Consider the following 21952-nt stretch of genomic DNA (forward strand, 5'->3'; position numbering starts at 1 on the left):
AGTAAAGGCTTTTAAAAGTATGGGACCATAACAGTGATCATGTTGGGAAATTCACTCATGGGGAGAGGCCATTCAAATTTTGGACACTTCTAGTTATTAAAGAGTTCTTTCCTGTACTGAGCTGAAATCAACTTCCTAGCAACTTTCATAAATTGGTTCTAATTCTGTCTTTTTGAGCCAAGCAGAATACATTTAATCCCTGCCTTCCAGGTGTTGCAAAAATATGCCAGGAATGATGATGAGTAGATAAGTTTCCATTATGGTAGCTGTCCTGAAACAAATAGCATGTATGACTTACCCAATGACAAGAGGATCTCTAATACCACTTAGATGAAACCCAGGAAAATTAGGAATTTGTTCTGAAATCCCAGTGCTGGGGTTTGAATTGTTCAGACTGTTGTACATGATAGCATTTTGTTAGTGACAGCTCTTTTATCTCACATTCTCTTAATCAGCATTCTCAATGAACCAGTGCTTGTGCACATCTATAGGACGATGAGAACCGATACCCATTATATAAGAGGGAGCAGCCTGGCAGAACAACATCGAACTTGCAGTCTGAAGATCTGGAGTTGAGTTCTGATTTTGTCACTTCCTAGCTGTACAACCTTGGACAAGTTACTTATCCACTCCTTGTGACTTGGCTTTTCAATCTGTGAATGTCCCCCAAAGTTCTGCCCTGGTTCCTCTTCTGATCTTTTGCCTACATTATTTCTCTTGAATATCTCATCAGTTCCAGTAGGTTCAGTGATCACTTTCACAATGATGGCTCCAAAACTTAATCTCTTTCCTGCACTCTAGTGCCTTATCACTAGGGACAGCTAGGTGGCACACAGAGGATAAAGTGTTAGACCTGGAGTTCAAAAGACTTGGGTTCAAATTCAACCTTGAGCACTTACTAGTTGTGTGATCCTGGGCAAATCACTTAACCCTGCCTCAGTTTCCTCATTTGTAAAATTGGGGTAATAATAGCACCTACCTAGGGAGCTAGATTCGATTTCTATTTTTGAAGTGCCAAGGTTCTTTCCAGCTCTTTCCATGTATCTTCTGGCTTGAATATTCTGTGATCTATATTATAAGGTTCCTTCTTACTTAAATATTCTGGGTTCTAGGTTCTAAAGTTCCTTCCTACACCAACAGTCTATTATTCTAACTGACCCTGAAGCCTGAAAGAACCAGTAGTACCTTCTGGTCCATCAGAGAAACTTAAATTATGTTTAGTGGCATCTTAGTTTTACTGTATCTTTTTATTATATCCTTTGAAATTTGATGATCTGAATAAGGTATTGTTCATTATCATCTTTCTCAGTGCTTGGCATGGAGGTGACCTTTGCTTTTCAAAGCCAATCAGTCAATCACTAAAGATTTATTAAGCCTCTATGTGTCAAGCACTGTTCTGAGAATACAAAAAGTGGCAAAAGACAATCTCTGCCCCTCAAGGAACTTCCAATATGAGAGGGGAACAAATATGCAAACAAGCTATATACAGGATAGGAACTACTCAACAGAAGGAAGGCACTGGAATGAAGAGGAATTGAGGAAGGCTTCCTGTAAAAGATGAGATTTATTTGGGATTTCAAGGAAGCTAGGGAAGTAGGTGGAGCAGAGGAGGGAGAGCATGCCAGGCATGAGTGACAGCCAGGGAAAATGCCAATGGCAGTGAAGTGCAAATCCTGGCAGGTTCTACGAAGCTGGAAAACCATATATGCTTTATTTCTTGCCTCTACTTCCTCATCTCCCACTCACTTCTTTTCTAAGTTATTTTTTAAATTATTAAGCATTTATTTTCTCCCCTTCCTATTCTTCCTCCCTACCCCCCAAAAAAACTGTAAAAGAAAAAAACAAAATCATTGTAATAAATAAGCAAATTCAAGCAAAATGAATTCCCATATTTGCCAAGTCCAAAATTATGTGTCTCCTGTAAGGTACCATCATCTCTGTAGAGAGGAAAATACAATGCTCCATCTTCCATCCTCTGAAATCCTGGTGTATCACTGCATTGATCAAAGTTCTTAAGTCTTTAAAAACTGGTCATTTTCACAATGTCATTGTTATTTTATAAATTGTTTTCCTTGTCCTCCTCACTTCACTTTGTATTGGTTCATACAAATCTTTCCAAGTTTCTCTGAGGCTGTTCTTTTCCTTTTTTCTTACAAGGTAACAATATTGCATTATATTCATATACCATAACTTGTTCAGTCATTCCCCAATTGATGGGAATCTCCTCAGCTTCCAAAACTTTAATACTACAAAAAGCGCTGCTATTTATACTTTAGTACATATAGGGCTTTTTCCTCTTTCTTTGATCTCTTTGGTGTTCAGGACAAGTAATTCCTATTCACTTTTATACTCCTTGTCATCTGGCTTCCAACCTCACCACTGTCACTGTAACTTTTTCTCCAAGGTCACCAATCATCACTTAACTGCTAAATCCCACAGCTTGTTCTCAGTCTTCATCCTTCTTGACCTCTCCACATCTTGTGACATCACTCACTAGTCTTTTCTCTTGTATGCTCCCTCTGCCCTTGGTTTCTGTGACCCTGCTCTGGTCTTGTTCTTCTACCTCCTGGTTTAGGTAAATTCTCTTTACTATGTGGTCATTCACATCAACAATTCCTAAGTAATCTTTGATGCTTCAATGAATACATCCATGACTTCTCAGATCATCTTAGCTTGTGAATTCCAAATGTTCTATGAATCAGATTAAATTGACTGCCTCTAGTGATATCTATCTTCTAGTGACCAGTCTGCTAGTGATGAAACTCTCCATACTTATCTAGGTAGGTCCTCCTTGGACAGTAGACGATCTGTCACCAAGACCATGTAGTGTATCATTATTTATAATAAGGACACGTTCCCTATACCTCAAAGAGCTATAATTTAATTAATGTGGCTTTACCTTCTACCAACATTGATCTCATCTCCCAGTGTCTAAGTAGTTATTCTTCATGAGCTGTCAGGGCTAAAATATTCACCACCTGGTGGCCAACATTATTGAAAAGCCTCTTTGTTCTTGGTTAGGGTGGTGTTCAGAAAACAGATAATAATCTATTAATTGCTATGAATTCTACTACTATTTTTGTTGTTAATAGTGCTGTTGCTGCTACTACCAACCAGCACCACAAACAGCAGCAGCAGCAGCACCACCACCACCACCACAACCACCACCACCACCACCACCACCACCACCACCACTACTACTACACAAATACAGAGTTGGAAGTCACATGGGAGACACGATAGGAAGCTAGTGTTGAAATCTAACTTCTGGTAAACTGAGGGAAGTTGTTTGCTGCAAAGAATAGTCATTACTATGCTCAATAAACTGCATGTCCAGAATGATAACAGTGAAAATCTTTCTTGGAGAGTTTAATCTTGCCCCAAATCAGTGGATTCTTCAGAAAATAGCTCTGCTGGCCTGAAACTTGACCAGCCTAAACAAGGACCCTAATCGGATCAGAACATCTGTGACATAAAAAAGCCATCATATCTCACTTTGAGCTAAACCCCTTTCTCTCCTTTCATGACCCTTTCCCACTTTGAGCTCCGTGGGAAACAGAGCAAAGCAGGTCGGTGTGTTCCCAGGGCAGGTGAGAACCTTCAGGCAAATGAGAATTTAAAAACAACATCTCATGTTTCTGAAACTCTTTAAGTAAAGGGATAGAGTGCTGGACTTGAAATCAAGGAGACATGGTATCAAATCCTGCTTCAGGAAAGCTAAATAACTCTGGACATTGTCACTTACCCTCTCAGCCTCAGTTTCCTCTCCTATAAAATGGGGGCAGTGATAGCAAGTAGCTTTCAGGATTTCTGTGAGGATCAAGGGAGATAATATGAGGAAACACTGCATTAACCTGAGCATGAGCTATTTTATTATTATTATTATATTATTATTATTATATATTATTATATTATACATATTATATATTATATATTATATTATTATATATATTATATATTATGATATTATATATATTATTATATTATTATTATTACTTTAAGTTTATAAAGCGTTTTTCTCGTAATAATTCTGTGAAGTAGATAGTATTTCCTAAATTAGCAGGTATTACGGAGGCTGCATTTGTGACTCTGTGTTGGTTCTTTTGCTACCATGCCTCAGAAACCCCTTCACCCTAAAAGCTCACTCCACCCCTAGACTGCTTCTCATATTGGAAGTACCTTTGTCCCTGCAACATCTCCCTCCAATTGGCTGGTTCCTGCCAGAACCTTGATTTTAAGGACGATGCCAAGGTCAGCTGTGTTTTTCTTATTCCCCTCCTGACTCTCTGGATTTTCTTTGCCACATCCCAGATACCTTCATCCCCCACCTCTCTCCCTTTTCCAGCTTCCTTTGATCTATTAGATCATCAGCTCTTCAAGGGCAGAGACTATCTTTCTTTCCCTTTGTGTTTGTATTCCCAACACTTCACACAATGGCTGGCTTACAGTAAGTAAATGCTTATTGAAAAAAAGGAACTCAAAGAAATGCCATCTCCAGGCTAGGAGGTGTCAGAGCTGGAATTCCAACCCTTGACCCCAAGTCTAAGGTTCTATCCATTTGGCCATTCCTTCTCCTCCAACGCACATGGTTTGGGTCTTGATTACCTCCAATCTACACATTTCTATCCTAATAATAGTTCATATTTACGTAGCCCTTTAAGGTTTACAAAGCTTTTCACAAATATTGTCTCATATTATCCTCACAATTATCATTCTCACTTTATAGATATGGAAATTAAGGCTCACAGCGGTTAAGTTTCTTGCCCAGGGTTATGCAGCTCGTAAGGAAGCCATATTTGAACTCAGGTCATCTGTCCTGGTCTAGCTGGCTATCACTTGTACTGTTTAGCTGCCTGACTTATGTGAATTTGGACCCTCCAGATCCCTGGGAGCTACCTGAGGATGGGAACAGTGCCCTACAATACATTATTTCTGTCAATTTCACCTTAGCAACTTCTCTTAAATAGGGTCCCTTCTCTCCTCTGACACTGCCACCACTCTGATGCATGCCCTTGTTACCCCCGACATGCACAGTTATAATTGGGTCTGCCTGCCTCAAATCTACTCCACTTCAAACCAAACTCCATTCATTCACTAAAGTGATTTTCCTAAAGCATAGTTTCAACTATGCCGCCCCCATGTATATCAATAAACTTTAGCAGTTCCCATTTGCCTCTAGGATCAAAGAGGAAATCCTCTGGAGTTCAGAGCCTTTAGTAAGCTAGCCTCCTCTACCTTTCCAGTTGTCTTATACTTTATTCCTCATCACATATTCTTCAATCCAATAACTCTGTTCCACCAAGAAGACACTGTACCTCTCAGCTCCAAGCATTTTGTCTGGCTATCTCCATGCCTGGAATGCCCTCCCTTCTTATCTCCACCAATTGCCTTCTCAGGCTTTCTTTATATTCCAACTGAAATCTCATCTTCTATAGGAAGTCTTTCCCAACCCCTTCTTAATTATTTCATATTTACCCTGCACATGGCTTTTTTGCACATTTGTTGCTTGTTATTTTCCAAATTAGACTGTGAGCTCCTTGAAGGTAGGAACTGTCTTTTGCCTCTTTTTATATCCCTGGGGCTTAGCACAGTGCCTGTTTATTGACTGACACTGATTGATAGACTCACTGACTGATTTACCTAGTCCTATGACCTTATAATATATTACCAACATATGTATTATGTACATATATTTTAAACATATTATAAACATATGTATTCTCTATATTATGCTATGTATACATGTTGCATGTATTATATACACATATATATATGATATTGCTCAATATATACAATATAAGTGGGGGGTAAAACGGGATAGTGCTGGACTTAGGACTTAAAAGATTTAGGTTCTAGTCCTGGCTCTACCACTAAGTGACTCTGGACAAATCATTTCTGGTCTCTGGGTTTCAGTCTGCTCTTCTGTAAAATGAGATGGTTGGTTCACATACCTTTCCAGGTCTCTGAGTTGAGTCTAACATTCTCTGTTCCAAGTACTAAGGTTCCTCTCAGCTCAACTATTCTGTGTTTGCTTCAGTACTTCAAAAGACCTAGGATTTCTTTGGTTTGGGTGTTTCCTCTAATGAAGCAGGTCACAATGCCTCCATGCTTTATCAGGCCATCTTGACTCGTGAATTCCAAAAGGCCTATGAATTGAATTAAATTGAGTGCTCTAGTGATATCCATTCTTTAGTGACAAAAAGCATAGGATCTCTGATGATGAAACAATAGGAGGTATATTATGTACCTGTGGTTACGTACTTCTAGACCAAATCCTAACTCTCCCAAAACCTGGTCCTTTGTCTCCCAGAATATTTCCCAATATGGCAGGTTTTGGAGAGTTTATGATAGTACAAACTGTATAGTTTTTCTTAGAAAAGCATTTCTTAACCATGGGTAGAATGAAGTCAGCAGTTGAAGTCTTCTTTGTCCTTTTTTTTAGGGTGTGGTGTCATTTCCTTTGTTTGGTGCACAAAACCACACCCACATTATCTCCATGGGGTGCCTGGGGAGGATGGTGGACATAGTGAAAGAAGACTTTGTCCCGGGGTCTTTGAAGAGGATTTTCTCATAGGTTCATAGAATTCCAGAGCTTGGAGGTTATTTAGGTCCAACCTGATGGAGAAAAACCCTTTTTAACATCCCTGACAAGGAGTTAGTCTTTAGGTAAAAATATTCAGCGTTTCTTGTGAGAAGGAATCCATTACCTTTCAAATGTGAATGGCTGGTCACTCCATTTTCTTTTCTTTTTTTGGCCATTCCATTTTCAAACAGTTCATTGTAGCTCCTTGCATCTCTCCATCTTTTCCATATACATACCTATCCCTAAGCAGTACCCTCTGCGTCACCTTGTTACTTTCCAGAAAAATTCTGAGAGCCCTCTATAAAGGCACACACCAATGAAAAACTTGAACTAAGTAAATATGTTTTCTTATTTATTTAAATGAAGGCTATCCCTTATTGTGACAGGTCTATCTAAAGTCTCCAGGAAAACAACGTCAAATGTCCTCTACCCTAAGAACTGGCACCTTGAGGGTCTTGAGGTACAAAGTGTACTGGATTATGCTCATATGACATCCCTTCCATGAAACCTTCGTTGACCATCTGAGTCAACAGAACTCAGCACTATACCTCCCAGTTGACACTGATCACAGACTTATCTTCTCATGTACATATAAGCAACCCAACCAGACTACACATGATTTGAGGGCAGGAAACATGCCACATATATTCCAGTTAAAATCCCACCTTCTACATGAAGCTTTTCCCAATCCCCTTAGTTCTAGTATGTTCTCTCTTTTGATTATTTCCAATTTATCTGGCGTAGAGTATGTTTGTACATAATTGTTTACATGTCATTACCTCTATCAGACTGTGAGCTCTTTGAGGGCAGGGACTGTCTTCTGCCTTTCTTTGTATACCCGGGTCTTAGCACAGTGCTTAGTATGTTTATTGACTGACATATAACTTCATATCCCTCATATGATACATATGAGCTAGCTAGCATATGATAGCTGTTTAATAACAATCTGAGAAAAGACTATATTGATACAAATGAATGAATAAGTATGATGGATGATCTCTAAGGGAGATCAGTTTGGGCTGGAGTCACTAAAGAACATGGAAGAGATAGGCTTTAAAAAATGACTTGGTACCACAATGACATGAAGACTCAGGGCAGGTTACCCCAGCACCCCCACTTAGTGATGTCATTTCATGCTTTCTTTCCACTGGGATTTCCTTTATTTCTTAACATCTAAGACACCTGAATAAGAACCATAAGGGGTTTCTTTCCTTCTCTCTCCCCTTCCCTTCTCTCTCCCCTTCCCTTGCTTCCCAATAACAATGCACCAACTGGATTGGTGTAGTGGAAAGAGTGCTATATTTAGAGTGAAAGGACTTGGGTTTGACTCTGTGATCTTCCATTGTGTGACCACAGGCTTACATTCTCCTGGCTTTTGGGGTTTTTCTTCTTTCAGTTTTCTCATTTATAAAATGAGGGGATTGGGCTAGACAATCTCTGAATTTCCTTCTAGCACTGAGATTCCATGTTTCTGTTGCTCTAAGATGAGTAAGATTGGCTAGGAAGAGAGATGAGAGAGGCTACTTTAGAAAGGGATCTTTGAAGAATGGGTAGGGTTTGAATAAGTAGAGAGGACATTTCTGATAGGAAGGAGTTCCTTTCACCTTCTCTACACTGGAATGTTTTGTTTCAGAGGAACTTCCTGGGACTAATTCTGGCCCTGCCCAGGGATGAGGCCAAAGATGGACCTGACATGGGCTGAGTGTCTCCCATAAGTATAGGAGCCAGGAATACTACAACCCAAAGGCTCCTACTTACAACAGACTCCTCCTCATCTTTATTTCATGGAATTGATGCTTCATGTTTGTAGAACTAAATCTTCTGTCTTGGGATACACTGTCATTCACTGAAAGGATCTATTCATGAAAATGCTTAGGAACATGTGCCAGCCAGTGCCTGACTCCTTCCTTACTCTAATTATTTACATGAGCCACTTCAGAAATAAGCCCTTTGCCAAATGGCTTGTAGATGCATTTATGGACTTTATAAAAAAAATTCACCATCCAAATCAACCAGACAGTCTAAGGAACAGGAGAAACAGACTCCATTTCCCATACAGATGAGAAGTTCAGTTCAAAAGGATGGATTTTGCATGGAATTCCTAAAAGTTATGAAAAAGACCAGCCTCAACTTCCTAGAAATTCAACTCTCACAGTCAAATGCTCTCCAGCATTCTTTGAAGCTTGAGATTCTTTGATCAACATTCACGAAAGCATTTGGTATTTTATTTCACATGCCCCAAGATTTCAGAGAGCCACATTAGCCTTGTAACCAGGGGCAAATTCCTTTAACTCTCTGACCCTCTGTTTCCTCATCTGTAAAATGGGGTTGGGAAGCTTTAAACTATCTATCTCACAGGACAGAGGAAAGACCTTTGTAAATCTGAATGTACCATAAAAAGTGAATAAATGCTATTATCATTATGGTTATTATTATATTTCTATAATATAGAAACAAGGTACTGTAAGTATTAAGGATCTAGAAAATGAATTATATTACACTAAGCTCTTGAGAGACTGTATTACAGAAGAGGTGTGGACTTTCCCCTCAAAGAACTAACATTTTATTAGGGAGGGCAATATAGACAAGCAGGTAATAAATATTAATATTTGTTGTGTCACTTTTCACTCATGTTCAACCCTTCATGCCCCATTTGGGGTTTTCTTGACAAAGATACTGGAGTGGTTTGCCTTTTCTTTCTCCAGATTATTTTACAGATGAGGAAACTGAGGCAAACAGGGTTAAGTGACCTGCCTAGGGTTACACAGCTAGTAAGTGTCTGAAACTAAATTTGGACTCATGAAGATGAGCCTTCTTGACTCCAAGCCCAGTGCTCTACCCACTGCACCACCTAGCTGCCCCAGTATTAATACTAAAAATCCACAAATGTGTAAATTCTTTGCAGTTTTTTCAGAGTTCTTTTATTACCATTATCTCATTTGATACATCAAGTAGACATCATTTCAGGGATACTGGATGGGGGAAGACTGGGTCTAGATTCTCCTGGTTAGCTTGGGACTAGTCTGGGAAAACTTCCTGAGGGAGGTTTTACTGAAGGAAAGTAATAAGAAAGGGGTTGTCTTGTAACATCGGTTAGCTTGTAAACTTGGGTACCCCTGGATCACTAAGCTTTTACTTTAATATGTTGACAACTGTATTTCAATATAATTGGTTTCCTTGGTAATCCTATGCATTTTATTTTATGCATTTAACAACAGTATTCTGAGAAAGGGTGCAATGGCTTCATGAGCCTGCTGAAGAGGTCTATGACACAAAACAGTTTAAGAACTAGAGACAAAAAGGGAATGGCTGAGCGCAAGAATCTCATGAGAAAATAAACTCTCCTCCAGGAGAAGAGATCAGGCCTGATACTGTGGGTAATAATAATAACAAAAAAGAATGCAGTTAAGATAAGGCTAGCAGGTGAATAGCTCTGAAATAAATAGAAGCAGAGGAGCATAGTCAGGGAGGGGGATCTAAAAACTTAGTTCAGGAGCACCAGAGGATAATATTATATTATTTTAGTACTTTGAGGCTTTGTGATTTCATCTACACTGACATAAATCTTTTCCCCTCTTCTCTAGGAGTGAATTGCTGTAGCTTCAAAAAAAATAATGAATACCCCAGTGGCCAAAGAGATGATAAGCCTCTCCATACTTAGCTTCAGAAGATCACAGATTTAAAAGAGACCCTAGGAGCCATCTAATCCAAGCCCCTCATTTCAACATGTGGGGAAACTAAAGCCCAGGGAGGCTATGACTTGTCTATAGAAACACAAATAATAAGTATTGTGTCTCCCCCAAATAAAATCATCACCTGAAATCTCATCATCATGGAGCTCACCCAACACCTTCTTAGCACCCTCCGTCGCCTCTGATCAGAGGGCTGGAGGGTAGAGCACTCAACTCCTCCCAAAGCCTTCTTTTATAGAGGCTGCAGAATTTTCCAGCTAAATGCTTCATCATCTATTAGTTGCTCCCCTTGGTTTTGACTCCACTAACATCAAGACCTCTCTGCTGTGTACCCTCACCCCACTTCCCCCTTTCAGCTGCATTTTGTGTATTATCTTCCCCTAATTAGATTGTACACTCCTTGAAGAGGACTGTCTTGTTTGTGCCCCAGTGCTTAGCACATACATTCTTCTTTCTAAATAATATTTTCCCCCAAACAATTTAAATGTTTTTTTTAAGTTGTGAGTTCCAAATTCTATCCCTTCCTCTCTTTCTCCCCTCCTCCCTCCTTGAGAGCACATAAATTCTTAATAAATATTTACTGACTGATTAGTCTCCTTCCATCCACCTCTATGGAGGTCCTTCTGTCCTCCACAATTTTTACCCTGATGGTCAAAAGCTGGCAAATATAAGTGAAGGAACTCAGGTGCAATGACACATTTCTTCATGTAGCAGAAAAGTGTCAGAGACATTCTTTGGGAAACTGAGTTCCAGACAAGGAAATCACAGGGTAGTTCTCTGTCTCTCTTTTAAGATGGGGTGCTCAGGATTCACTGTTGAGGTTCAGGGTGCTGGGGATCCCAAAATACCAACATGTTGGGTCCTGCTTGAATGAATTTTACACAAGCCTTCTTAAAGTCAAAAAATAAAATAAAATTTATTAAAGATTCGTCATACTGGGTTGACCCTTAAGGAGCCTAACCACTTGTAATGCTCATATTGACATGAGGGCCAGATAGAATCTCAGCTAGACAGTCTGTGCTGCATATCTGAGTGCCTTCATGGAGGCAAGATGGAACTTAAATACAGAAAAGACTACAGGAGGGATCTGGGGATGGTCTGATCCAAGGGACAAAGGTCTTAGCTTGGGCTCATACCCCATCATCATCACGACACTCTGTGTGATTTGACCTGGGCAGAATACAGCAGGATTATCACCTATCTCCCTAGTCCTGATCCTCAGTCCTCTCTTAATGCAGCTGAAGCTCTGGCTGTTAATAGTCAATAAGCATTTATTAAGCTCTTGCTGCATGCCAGGCATGGTGCTAAGCTCTGTGGATACAAAGAGAGACAAAAGACAGTTCTTGACCTTGAGGATTTTACAGATTAACAGAGTGAAGCAAGCAGCAAACATTGACGTGCAAGCAATATACAGGATAAATAGGAAACAATTAACAGAGGAAAGGCACTAGAATTTATGAGAAACTGGGAAAGGCTTTCTGTAGAAGGTGGGATTTAGTTGAGACTTGAAACCAGGAGGCAGAGATGTGGAAAGAGAGCATTTGAGGTATGAGGAACAGCCAGAAAAAATGACAGAGCAGAGAGATGGAGTATCTTATTTGTGCAAAAGTAAGGGGGCATTGAAGAGTTTGAGAGGGAATAAGTTAAAAGGTGACTGGGAAAGATGGGGAGTGGGGGTGGGGACACAGGTTATGAATGCCAAGCAGAGGATTTTGTATGTGACCTAAAACTTGTCTAGGCATGCCAAATGCACCAAACTTGGAGGTCCCTGAGAAATCTTTGGCCAGATGGCCTAAAGTGGAGGCCTCTGAGACCTCAACCATGTGAGAGAGACAGTAGCTTCCTTTGAGTGGTGGCTTTGAAACAGATGAGACTGAGCAGGTCACTCTTTTCTGCTACTCTTTCCTGCTTTGCCCAGAGCTCATGGACAGCATGAGTACTGTGAACTGAACCAGTAGAGAGGAAGGACTTCCTTCTAGAGCCTGGGGGTGTTTGTTTCTGTCTTGTGGCCTGTGTCCTTTGACTTCCTTATTTTCAGGTGTCAGCAGGGATCTCTATCAGACTGGGAAGTTAGAGCCATGGTAATCCTGGAGCCAGGATTCCAGCAGGGATGGCATAGCAGGCCCACCTGACATGGAAGCCCAGAGGGCTCCCCAGAGAAAAGGAAGGAGGCCCTCTCCAGAGATAGACAGACACAGACAGTCACAGGCGTCATTTACTACTAGAAACCAGGGTAACGGGTTTCTCAGGGGTGTATTTTTGGTTTGTTATGTGTAGCAAGATAGCTTTGAGAGTCCATGTCTATAGCATAACCTCTGGATTGAATATGATAACTTTGGGAATCAATACATGATAATTCTATGGTTATAAGATAGTCCTGTTTTTACAAGAGAATTCCTTCAGAGGTCAGCTTGTTCTTGTGATGGGGAAAGATAGTTTGTTCTACTACTAGGGTCCACTCATGAGTTATTGCTAGGCATGGTGTCCTTGGGTTGGGGAGAAAACTGTCAGGGATAGTGTTCTGAAGTTTGGGAGAAATGTGATCTTGGAATTGGGGTCCAAGCACAAGCACCCCATCAAAAATAGAGGTCAGCAGAGAGGTTAAGGCTGGATAGATAGATTTAAGAATTATCAACATAGAGAGGGTAATTAAATGCCTGGGAGTTGATAAGATCACCAAGTGAAGTAGTTTGGAGGAAGGTACTTATTGTAGGCAGCATTCTCAAGGAGTTTATCGAAAAAAAGGAGAGATACAGGAAAATGGTTAGAGAGGAGGGAAGGATCAAGTTAGGGTTTTTTTTTTTTTTTATTTGAGGATGGGGGAGACATGAGCATGTTTGTATACAGCTAGTAGACATGGAAAGTTTGAAGATAAATGAGCCAATATACAGGCAACTGAGCCAAATTTATAAAAATAAGTTATTTCTCAATTGATAAATGGCCAAAGGATATGAATAGGAAGTTTCCAGAATGAGAAATCAAACTTACCAAAAGTCATATAAAAAATGCTCTAAATCGCTAATAATTAAAGAAATACAAATTAAAACAACTCTAAGGGATCATCTCACCCATCAGATAAACTAAGATGAAAGAAAAAGAAAATTTAAAATGCTGTAGGCGATGTGAGAAAATAGGTACACTATTGCCCTGTTGGCAGAACCAAGAACTGGTCCAACCATTCTGGAGAATAACTTGGAACTATGCCCAAAAGGCTCTAAGACTGCTCATACCCTTTGACTCAGTAAAACAACTACTAGGTTTATACCCCAAAGAGATAAAAGAAAAGCGAAAGGAACCCCAGGAACAAAAAACATTTAAAAGATTTCTTTTTGTGATAACAAAGAGTTGGAAACCAAGGGGATGTCCATCAATTGGAGAATGGCTGAACAAGTTATGGGATATGATGGAATACTACTGTGTCTGCAATGCTCTCCTTTTTCATTTCTGTCTTCTGTGCTGCCTACCTTCTTTCAGCCTTGGAAGCTGATTTTTTTTTTGGCCAAAGTATAAGATCTTTACATTTGTCCCTATTAAATTTCATTTTATTAAATTTGGGCTAAATGTTCTTCTAGCCTTTTGAGATCTTTTTGGCTCTTGAGCTTGTGATCTCACATGTCAACTATCCCTCCTAGTTATATATCAACTTAATTTTTTTATTTTTTAAACATCTATTTCTTCTGATGGGGAAGTTAGGGGGCACAGTGGATAGAGTGAATCTGAACACAACCTGAAATGACCAAACATGTCTTCTGATCCTCATAACAACCTTGTGAGGGCAGGTATTCCAAACATCCCCACCTATAGATGAGGAAATTGAGACTGAGGAAGGTTAGTCAGATGGCTAAAATTCATAGCATTCCCCTCATCTGTTAGTTTAGTAACAAACTTGCTGAAGGTCATTCACAGAGCTGGCAAAGGTATGTGAGCCTCTTAGGCTCCAGGTCCCATATATATACATATACACACATACACACATGTATATGTACATACGTGTATACATATATGCACATGTGTATATATAATTAATACATGTATGTATATTTATATGCTACATTATGCTGCCTCCTCTCATTTAATCTGAAAATGTGATAAGCATGTAACCTAGCTAGGCCTTTATTTTAACTCCCATTTATGCCTTGATTCAGGTCATTGATAAAATGTCAAAGAGCACAGGGCCAAGTGCAATTCCCTGGGGCATGTCAGGAGAGATCTCCTTTGGTTCTCTTTCATTACACTATAAGCCCCTAGCCAGTCTGACTCCTCTCTACAGTGTTCTAACCATAATCTCATAAATCAGGAGCAACAATATGCCTGGAATTCATTCCCTTCTCATCTCCACCCATTCAAATTCTTCTCTTCCTTCATGGCTTATCTTGGGTGCCATAGAGTCTTTTCCTCAGTCTTTAGTATCTCCTCCCTGCTCTGGCCTCAATTTCCTCTCTTTAGTCTTAACCATACTGTCAATCAGTTCAATTATATACTCTGTTTTTACCCTGGGAATATATTATTCCTTTGTGTTACCACCATTCACTCCTTGACAACTAACCCTGGGTCACTGCCACAAATCACCTTCTCTACTTCTTCTTTAATACCACCAAATGACACCATAGGTAGTCATGTAAGTGTGCCAACTAAATGCAGTACAAATTCATGCCCTCCTGTTGCAAAACAGTCCTCTTATTCCTACTTGGTGGACTTTTTAATTCCATTGCCCTTAGCAACTATTCCAAACCTTTCCTTTTAAGCCTTCTACCACTTTCAAGTCCTTATGGACTATATTGGGTTCAAATTAGTGAAAGTAATACTCCCAAGCTCCTACTAATCCTCCTGTTGAATTCTAGGGGTGCTGGGACCCCGAAATTCAAGGGAAAACCATGCACAGGTCCTGCCTTGAATGAATTCAGCTCAAGGCTTCTTTCAGACAGAGATAAGGTTTATTTATTTTAAGAATCTGAGCACTGGCCAGACTCTTAAGGAATGTGAGCATTTGTATTGCTAATGCAAGCAGGCTAGATTCTTAAGGAATCTGAGCAATTTAATGGGGGGCAAGATGGACATTATACATAGAAAAACTGTGGGAAGGATCTAGGAGTCGCCAAGTTGTCTGGGGTGACTGGCAGGTAACAGAGAAGAACTGGTGCCCCAGGTGAATGCCAGGACCTGGGCCATGAGAGAAAGTCCAGGGGCTTTTTCTTTTGGGGATCCAGATTTCAAATATATGGTCTTTTCCTTTTAGGGGTTCAGATCCCATCCCCATCACTCCCATGACATGAACCTCTGGTTACTATCTCTGGACACTCTCCAATTTACCAACATCCTACAACCACTGGGCACCAAACTAAAGACAATATTCTTTAAGAGGTCTTAGGAGGGTGGGATATATCAGGTCTCTCACCTCCTTATTCCTAGAAGGTTTACTTCTCTTAATGCTATTTGCTACCTAAAGTCACATTAGATTTTATTGGCTGCCACCTCACAGAACTGACTCATCTAGAGCCTGCTGTCTGTTAAAAACCCTAGATCTCTTTCAGAACAACTGCTGTCTTTCCAAGTCTTCCTCATCGTATATTAGTAAAGTCGATTTGTTGCTCTTCTATAATTTAAGCCATGTCTAACTCCCCACCATCCCATTTCCTTCTCCAGATCATTTTACAGATGAAGAAACTGGACCCAAACAGGCTTAAGTGACCTTGCTAGGGTCACACAACTAGTAGGAGCTGAGGCCAGATTTGAACTCAGAAAGAGGAGTTTTCCTGACTCCAGAACCAGGGCTCTAGCCACTGTTCCACTTAGCTGTCCTCAACCACCATTAAGGATATCTGAAAGATCATGGACAACAGGAGAGGCAGCACAAAATAGGAGAAGTGTAAATGTCCTGATTGTCAAAAAAAAAAAAAATAGAGGGAAAGAAATGGGAGTCTACAAACTATAGGTATGTGAGTTTGACAATGATGGGGGTAGGGAGGGGAAAGGAATTCCAGCATGTATAATGAGAGAAATTGATGGAATGCTAAGAAAGCTGCCCCCAGTCCCAGTAGCCTAACTTCCTTACAGGTTTCACTGAACAGCAGGTCCAGGGTCCCAGCTAACCACTGCCCTCAGATCCAATTCACATATTTGAACAGGTATGTTTTTGTGCTCAACTACAATCACGTCATTCATTTAGCCCAAGACAGGACCACAATACCTAACTATCCATCTTGACCAGACAGGACCACAGTAGCTAGCCAATTAGAGAGCTGAATGACCATAATGTTTAACCACTGAGCCATAGAAGGGATCCCTCCCTTATTACCTAATCCCTTGACAAACTCCACCTGCCTTTTTAATATTCATAATTTCTGTTATATAATTGTATCTTTACCCTATAAATATCCATCTTGCTTTCTTCTCTGAAGCTGCAGCTTCCTCTTGCAATTTAGCCCAATTCGTGAGAGGCGTTAATCTCAATAAATGCCTATACTGGATTAGAGGTGATCTGACTATGGATTCTTTGAGACGGTTCTACCACAACACATGAAACCGCAACAGTTTTTGGCATCATTGGGTGGGGACAGTCTAAACCCAACAGTTTTTAGAGTCCCTGAGGTGAAATTGCAACAAAATGATTGGCAGTCATCTAGAAAAGACCATCATGACTTCTTCAAGAACGGATCGCCAGACTAATGTCATTTCCGTTTTTGACAGGATTACCAAATTAATAGATGAGGGGAACAAAGATATGAATTTTAGCATTTCTTAGCTTTTGGCAAAGTTTTTGATAAAAACATTTCATACTATATTTGTGAAGAGGATGGAGAAATATGGATTAAAGCATAATATAATCAGAACTGGTTGGACAGCCAATATTAAAGAGTAATGTTCAATGGGTTAAATATTAATAGTTCAAAGAGTAAATGGTTCGATATCAACATGGCAGGAGGTGTCTAGGAGGGTATCGTAGGGATCTGGACTGGCCTTCTGCTGTTTAGCATTTTTATCAATGACTTAGATAAAAGCATAGATTGTGTATTCACATGTTTATACATGAGACAAAGTTGGAAGGAACAGCTACCAGTGCATGACAGAATCAGGATCCAAAACAAGAACGACAGTTACATTGCCCACCATTTTGGCACCCAGGATGTAGTTCATCTAGATCAAGTGACTTGAATTCATCAAGGAAGGCTAGGTGCTCTCTTACTTTCTCATCGCTTCTCTTGGGTATTAATTTGGGTACCAACTCCCCGCTAATCATTTCGTTGTTTCCAGTGTAAGGGCATTCTCTTTTAGAGAGAAAAAAGAAACAAAATCAGAATTGGGGAGTTAGTTCTGCCTTCTCTTTGTGGCCAGTTATCATTGTCCAATCTATCCCTATCTTTGATCCTCCTTTCCCCCACACCATATAGCAAAAAAAGAAAAATCCCCCCGACCTTTTGTTATCCTTAGTTTTCCTCAGTAGCCACACCTCATTCTGAGTTTTAGTGTTCCTCATATTACTTTTATAGGATCATGCCATACTTGTGTATTCCTCTTCTGTTCCCTGGCCTGGCTTCCATTTTCTATATCTTTCTTTTTAAAAACTAAATTATTTGAGTGCATACACATTGGTCTCTTCAAACAAATCCCTGGTAATTCCCTTGCTTCTGCACCAGGCTGCCAATCAGGGAGTCCTTTGCCTTTTCTTCTCTTTTGTTTTTTCTAAAGATAGCTCATCTGGTATTATTGGTAGAAGAAACACCCAATGAGAAAACTCCCCCTACCAATGCAAATTGGCACTCACTGTACAGCTTACAGTCTCAGAGAATTACGTAGGCTCTGAGAGGTTAATTGATTTGCCCAGGGTCTCATAGCCTGTATTAAAGGCAGAAATTGAACCAAGGGCTTTTTGACTCTGAGACTAGCTTTCTATCCATTTTTCCACTCTCCCATTCATCCTTTGACTTCAAATAAGAAAATGCCTTTAATCTGCTGCTCACTCCCATGATGCCAGTTGTGGTCACTGAAAATCTCACCACCCTCCTCTTCAGAAGCAGGACTGAGAGGCGCTAGGTGGTATCAGTGACTTGCTTTGTCTTACTTCCCAATCTAGAATAAATTTACTTCCCCACCCACATTCATGGAGTCTTAACGTATATATTTACTCAAGCAAGAGTTTTATTTAACCATGCTTTCAAGGTTTTAGCCTAGCTTGCTAAATTTGTTTGCATGCTGTATTCCCCATTAGTTTATAAGCTCCTTGTGAGCTAGGATTACCTTTTACCTCTTCCTGTTTCCCCACAGTGCCTGGCACATAGTAAGCAGTTAATAAATGTTATTTCGTTTGATCCTTACAACAATCTATTATATCCCCATTTTACAGATGGGGAAACAGAGATAAAAAAGGTTAAGTGACTTGTCCAGGTTCACAGAGCTAATGAGTGTCAGGGGTTGGATTTGAACTTAGGTCTTCCTGACTCCAGGCCCTGAGTTCTATCTACTTTCACCACCTAGCTGCCTCACATCTGCATACCTTTCTCACCATACAAAGCACTTTCACATACACTGACTCATTTGATCTTCATAACAGCTTGATAAGGCAGGTGATATAATTACCCCCATTTTATAGATGAAGAAACTGAGACCCAGATAAAGAAAGTGATTTGCCCAAGTTCACCTGGCTAGTAAAGGGTAGAGATGGGACTTAACAGAAGTCTCCTTCATTGTCCCAAGTATTTTCTACTATACCTATCAAAATAAGGATAAATTGTTTTTCCATGTGTAGCCCAGGTTGTGAGGACCTCAATTAGAAGGAAAAAGTTTTATCTAGGGGAAAACTTATTGTTGTGGTTTGTCCTTTTTCAAAGAGAACCATGACAGGGAGATGCTGACACGACTTGCATTTGACTTTGATTTGAGTGAGGGAGGGCTGTGCAAGGTCACCAACCTCACTTTCTCCTCCAGAGCCATCCGGTTCCAGTGGCTAGATGGAGATCGGGAGGACTGGAGATGGCCCAGGATGCAATGGGAGACCCTGGGCCTTTTAGGCTAGGATCTTCTCAGGGTCTAGAAGTGAGTACAGGGATGGCCCTTTTAATAACAATAATTTTTAAAAATCATCAAATTGGGAGAGAGAGATTAGAAACAGTCACTATTTACATTCACTGTAAGCCTGGAGAGTCCAAAAAATTAGCCATTAAGCGTTGCTTGGGCAGAGACCTATTGATTAATCTATGAGGCAGGGAAGGAAGGAAGGAAGGAAGGAAGGAAGGAAGGAAGGAAGGAAGGAAGGAAGGAAGGAAGGAAGGAAGGAAGGAAGGAAGGAAGGAAGGAAGGAAGGAAGGAAGGAAGGAAGGAAGGAAGGAAGGAAGGAAGGAAGGAAGGAAGGAAGGAAGACAAATCTAGCCAGTAAACCCCAAATTAACTGGGCAGATTTTGCCCATCCAAATTTACCTTCCTTTGGAGGGAAGGACAGGAGAAGGGGAGCGAAGCTACCCGTCGAGCTGGGTCCCCATTTAGGCGGCTCGGACTACTCGCAGCCCCGTTTGTCCTTCTCTCCAAGAGGACCAAGTGTCCGGGCGGTTCCCTCCCGCGGGCGGGCGTCGTCCCCACGTGGCTCCCCTCTACCGCAATGCCACGGACCCGGGCGCTTGAGGGCAGAACTACTTACTATGTATTTAAACGTCTGGAAATGTTGACGAAGTCAAGAAATGGAAAACAGTGAATGTCAGCGCATACCTACAGGTTGAACTTTAATATGACAAGCCTTTCACAAAGAAAAAGGAAGGACGGGCTTTCAGTTTAGGAAGAATTGCGTACTTGGGCCATGACTCTGTGACATGCCTCACTTTCCACTACGTGCCTCCAGCACACAGTGTCCTGGAGAGCCAGCTAAGCGAGACGAGACCCTGCCAGGTGACCTAGAATGTGCATATTTGGTCATTCTTGGCTAGAACAGGGAGATCGGGAAGCCACAAGGGTTTGTTTTCAGTTGTTGTCAGAAGGGTTGAGTCTGAAGTGTTGCATTTATTTCAGACAACCCCGGGGTTGGGGGGGGGGGGGGCGGGGAGGAGAGGGAGGAGAGCAGTAGATCAAGAGAGAATGAGGGGAACCGAAGCTAATGCCGCCAGAAGAACTTGTTGCCTGCGTGGACAGGCCACATTTGGAGTATGGTACTTACTCCGGAGTATTTCCTTTAAGAAGTGACAGTGACAATTTGGAGTAAGAGAGCCCTGAACCTGTCAGAGGACACGGATTTGAATCTCAATTCTGCTCCTCAAACTTGCTGGGACATTTAGCAAGTCTCTGGACCCCTTTGGGGATTGGCTTTTCTGTTAAATAAGGGGTTCTTCATCTGGGGTCTGTAAACTTTCCTTTTCTTAAAACTGTTTTTTCTTTCTCTGTATCCCCTAGATAAAGTTTTCCTTCTGATCGAGGTTCTCACAGCCTGGGCTACACATGGAAGAATAATTTATCCTTATTTTGAAAGGCGTAGTGGAAAGTGCTTAGGACAGGTTAGGAGACTTCTGTTAAGTCCCATCTCTACCCTTTACTAGCCAGGTGAACTTGAGCAAATCACTTTCTTAACCTGGGTTTCAGTTTCTTCATCTATAAAATGGGGATAATTATTTTTATGCCACCTTTTTAATTTAGTTGGTTTTTTTGCAATTCTATGCATTTTATTTTATATATTTATGGTGATCTCTAAAGTCTCTTTCAACTTTATTCCTATGATTATGAATCTACGAGTCCAGAGGAAGGTGACCAAGATGACATACCATACAAAAAAGATGGGTTCACTCAACTTGATTTCAGTTCAGTTCAGTTTCATTCACTTCAAAGCAGCAAACATTTATTGAGTACTAGGTGGCTGAGGGGATAGAATGCTGGGCCTTGAGTCAGCAAAACCCTTCTTGAGTTCAAATTTGGCCCCAGACACTAGACCTTGGACAGGTCACTTAACCCTGTTTGCCTCAGTTTCCTCATCTATAAAGTGAGCTGGAGAGGGAAATGGCAAACCACTCCAGTATCTCTGCCAAGAAATGGGGTCATGGAGAGTCCGACTAAAAGAGCTGAACAGCAATGTTCTGAGCCCTATATTAGATCTTGGGAGAGATACAGAGTTTAGCTAGGACAAAGGTCCTGCTTTTCTGGAGGGAAGTCTATTCTGAAGGAATCTGAGACATTTAACCTGGAGAATAGAGGACTTAGGGATGTCATTTTAGATAGTTTTTAGATATCTGAAGGGCCATCTTATGGAAAAGGAATTAGATGTGATTTTTTTTTTTTTTTTGTTCCCAGGGGTTAGGGAAATGGGCTGATATTAAAGGGAGGCAGATTTTTGTCCCAGGAATATAGGATATTCCTGATGATGAAAGATGTCCAAAAATAGAACAGGTCAGCATGGTAGGTGGTGAATATCCTAATTGGAAGTATTAAAGTAGAGGGTGGACAACCAGTTCTCAGGGAGAGTGGATGCTTGCTGAGCAGGGAAATTGGAATGGTTGGTCTCTGTGGTCCTTTCCACCTCAGAGATGCCCTGATTCTGTGAAACATGGACTCTATGACTCTTCAACTCTTTATATCAGTTACCCAGTAATACTACTTAGTTATTATTATACAGCCTATCTACGAGATTGAAGAAGGATTGGTTAAAAAAAAAAAACTTACACAGTTAAGCTAGAGAAGGAAACAGATATGGAAGAAGGAGGTGATGTAC

At 40.7% G+C, this 21952-nt stretch overlaps 1 long non-coding RNA gene across 1 annotated transcript in view; it reads right to left on the reverse strand.

The window, feature by feature from the left end:
* LOC140511162 (uncharacterized) overlaps nt 1–19928 on the reverse strand; it is a 32946-nt gene extending 13018 nt beyond the window's left edge. Inside the window, exon 1 of the long non-coding RNA XR_011969453.1 lies at nt 19687–19928. This is a non-coding gene — a long non-coding RNA (uncharacterized lncRNA). The remainder of the gene's footprint in view (nt 1–19686) is intronic.
* Between the last annotated feature and the right edge of the window lie 2024 nt (nt 19929–21952).

Source organism: Notamacropus eugenii, chromosome 6, assembly GCF_028372415.1.
Source record: "Notamacropus eugenii isolate mMacEug1 chromosome 6, mMacEug1.pri_v2, whole genome shotgun sequence".
Taxonomy (NCBI): domain Eukaryota; kingdom Metazoa; phylum Chordata; class Mammalia; order Diprotodontia; family Macropodidae; genus Notamacropus; species Notamacropus eugenii.